Source organism: Sinocyclocheilus anshuiensis, unplaced genomic scaffold (assembly GCF_001515605.1).
Source record: "Sinocyclocheilus anshuiensis isolate Anshui unplaced genomic scaffold, SAMN03320099.WGS_v1.1 scaffold536, whole genome shotgun sequence".
Classification (NCBI taxonomy): Eukaryota; Metazoa; Chordata; class Actinopteri; order Cypriniformes; family Cyprinidae; genus Sinocyclocheilus; species Sinocyclocheilus anshuiensis.
In genome coordinates this window covers 2,202,939-2,206,709 of record NW_015557179.1, presented here as the reverse complement: position 1 = coordinate 2,206,709, position 3,771 = coordinate 2,202,939, and the positions used below count along the sequence as shown (strand labels likewise).

Sequence of the window (3,771 nt, the reverse complement as noted above, 5' to 3'; positions counted from 1 at the left end):
CTTAGATCAAAAACATCTCGTTGATTTATTAGCTTTAGGTGGAGCATAACGAAAGTTTTCTGGCAAATCATCAGTATCGCACGCAAATTTAACCTTTTGCAAGTTTCATTATGAACTTGCTAACTAAAATACTCAAATATAAAAACTCATCTATGCTTACGAGAAATATTTAATCAAAAGAATCTCATACATCCATATCTCTTGGTAAATAATCCATTGTGATTTGCTGTTATCACAGCCCAGAGCACAGCACAGCAGACTGACGGAATGGGCTCTAATATATAAATGATAAACCTCACGATTGAGCATTTAAACCAGGGGTGAGTCAGAAGTATAAAACATATAATACACACTGTTTCTCAATATTGGATATGACAGTTTCAGATGCATGATATTTTCATCTCCTTCAAGCAGGATACACAAAAAGCCTGTTGGACGGGTGTCATGGTAATAAACACAATAAACAGCAACCGTTCGCGTGTCAGCGCTTAATGCGCATCTCATATATAAAAAGCATTTTAGGGGGCCCTTGGCTTTTGGGGGCCCAAGGCGGTCGCCTACCTTTGCCTAGTGGGTAAGTCCGCCCTTGTGTGAGAAAGACCGTGGGAGAGAGAGAGAGAGAGAGAGAGAGACCGAGAGAGAGATAAGGGGTGGGCATTCCTTTCTGCCGCGGACCTGTAGCACGACATATTTAGCATAAAGTCAGTCCCCCTCTGCATGGGGATCAAGCCTTCACTCTCCGCTAAAAACTTATGACAGACAACGCCGAGAGAGAGAAAGGGGAAGGAAAGAAACTGTCTCTTTTCGTTTGCTCATCCTAAGGAACTTTCTACAGGACTACTGCATCGTTTCACAAAAGCAGCTAACAGGCGTTGTACGCAAAAGTTGTGTATTTTTCGAGGATTACCTCCACTAGACCGGGACTCATGTGAGTAGATGCATGACAAAAATCACTGTGGTGCATGATATGTGCTCTCATGCGATGGAGGAGCTGTGCGGATGTTGTCTTCTTCAGTCTAACAAAAACAGACTACCTGAATCCAGATCTGTCGTGTTAGACAAAAAGGATCGCGGCGCATGTATCGCTCAGGACTGCGAGCGTCGTTTATCAGTTTATCAGCGCTGATGTCCGGCTGCATGTAGCCTATAGGCTTACAGGTTACTTTAACTTAAAAAAAATGCATTTAGGGTTATAATAATCAGCTATAATGCTACGTTGTTATTACCCTATTTTACGATTAAATTTATAGGCAATTTAATCTATTCAGCCTAGCCTATTTAAAATAGGCCTATGGATTAGGTGATGCAATTGTTCAACTTTATAACACAGATACATTAAGAAAATCCGAGAAAGGACGTTTCTAAATGATGTCTGCATTAGTTCAGGATCATTTTGACTTAAACCCTGTTTAAATCTTTGTAACCACGGGTAGCCTATCTACATTTTAAGTTAAGCGCTGCCTTGTGAAGGCTTTAAATAATGTTTTAAATGAGCTGTATGTTAAACTAAAAGCTACATTGATTTTGTTCAAGTTAAGTTTAAGCCAGTTTGTGCCTTCAGCAAAATTTGTTTCATTGTCGGCGGTTAAAACTTTTGTTACGCGTGGTTTTAACATGAACACAATTGTCTACTCGTATACACTTAAAAATAAAGGTGCTTCAAAAGGTTCTTCAAGCGATGCCATAGAAGAACCCTTTTTGGTTCCACAAAGAATCATTTAGTTAAAGGTTCTTTAAAGAACCATCTCTTTCTTACCTTTTTATAATCTGAAGAACCTTCTTTCGCCACAAAACCTTTTGTGAAACAGAAAGTTTCTTCAGATGTTAAAGGTTCTTTATGGAACCATTTAGACAAAAAGGTTCTTCTATGGCATCGTGAAGCACCTTTATTTTTAAGAGTGTAGGCCTATTGGATTACAAAAACAACAATAGTAAAATAAAACCTCTGTCTAAATATCTCAGAACTTCTATTGCTGCATATCACGGTATTTCGGGATTGACTGTTTCGGGATAATTGAAAATATCAATGCAATATAGGCTACCCAAATTGATAGGTGGCAGGTGCTTCGAAGCCGAAAGAAACCAGAGAGAAAACCAAATGAAATCAGTTATTTTGTAAACGAATTTTTAAAAATGTTTAAAACAATTCGTTTTATAAAATTGTATTAAAGGAACAATGGCATGCAGCGATTTACTTAGGATACAATTTTCATGTAATGTTTGGGTCCATTTCTGTTCGTCAAAAAATGTAAAAAAAAAATACAATAAAATACTCGGGCAAACGCACCTGTGTATCTACATTTACGTGCGGCCAAATAGTTAAACAAGACTGACAGAGTATCAAAAAACGTGGGATCAAAAATGCATCCGATTCCATTTCTTTCTTTCTTTTCTTTTTTTTGTTAGTTTTTTGTTTTTGTTTTGTTTTGTTGTGTCCTAGTTGTTTTTTATTTCAATTTTTAAATTGTAGCTAGTTCTTTTGTGCACGGTGAATGCTTTTTGTCAACAATATTTATTTTTATTAGAAACGCTAAATATCGTTAAAATAAAATGCTTCAAAGTCCGCCATAAAAGCTAAATATCTAATACATAAAAAAACTGTTTATTCATATGTGTGTGCTTTAAACACACACACAGAACAGTGCGTGACGCTCTTGTGTTTGGTCAAGTCTTCTCATGTTGCCTTTAATACACACAGTATAAGCCTATATGCTTCTGCTTCAGCTGCAGCCTGCAGTCATATCTAAAATTACTCATACAACATATAGCCTAAAAAAAAAATTCTAATTTTGCTTACAAACAAATCTCAAGATTTTTTTGTGGGTGTGATGTTTCCACATTTCAAAACATTTGTAGGCTATCTCAGTCGAACGTGAATAGTGGGCCGTGCGTATGTGTGATGGAAATAAGCATGACCGATCTTATAGATGAGCATCTCCTCGTACACGAATATTCGGAGCTGTGCGTGCAGGAAAAGCCGCGCTTTGACATACACAGCCGAATGCAAATGGGTGTTAGGAGGGGAGAAATTAACATCTACAAACATTGGGTAGAAATTCCATCTGCCGCCGGCTCGAGTGGGCCCTTAATAAGTTCTCAGACAGCAAAGTGACACACATCTTAATCAACTCTTAATCCAAGGAATTAATTCTAAACGCGTTTATGAATAATTCCTGAGATAATGCAGCAGCCCGTGGAAATGTATGCTGTCTGCCTCCGTCGAACCAACAGATGGACCCAGCAATCTTCTGAAAAACGAGAGGATTTTACCTCTATTATCTCTTCTCTTATTATATATATAGGCTATATATATTTTTAATGAGATCGATGTCATGTATATAAACTGCCCCTCACTGACATGCATTCCTTGAGCCATGTTAGTACGAATATCTCAAAAGCAGCATAAATCTCCTTTCTCCAAATGGCATCAAATGATGTGCAAGGAGAGACTTAAAGTTTGAGCCAAACTTTATTTCACAGAAAATTGAGAAAAAAAAATCAATAATTAAAATAAAAAAATTAGAAAGCATGTAAAATTATTATAATAAATATTATAAATCATAAATTATTCTTATTATTATTGTTGTTATTATTAATGTTATTGCTATGTTAGTAGTATTATATTAACCTTTTACCAATTTGAAAATAAACTCTTTGGATATTCATGGACAATTGGTTATATAATTAGTTATAAGCCAGTTCTATACACTCTTAAAAATAAAGGTGCTTCACGATGCCATAGAAGAACCTTTTTGTCTAAATGGTTCCATA

The 3,771-nt window shown here is 36.3% G+C and overlaps 1 protein-coding gene across 1 annotated transcript in view; it reads left to right on the top strand.

Moving 5' to 3' along the window:
- The first annotated feature begins 716 nt into the window (after positions 1-716).
- Positions 717-3,771, top strand: part of pitx3 (paired-like homeodomain 3) — a 16,789-nt gene continuing 13,734 nt past the window's right edge. The window contains exon 1 of the mRNA XM_016473948.1: positions 717-928. The gene's annotated coding sequence lies outside the window, so the exon portion shown is untranslated. The remainder of the gene's footprint in view (positions 929-3,771) is intronic.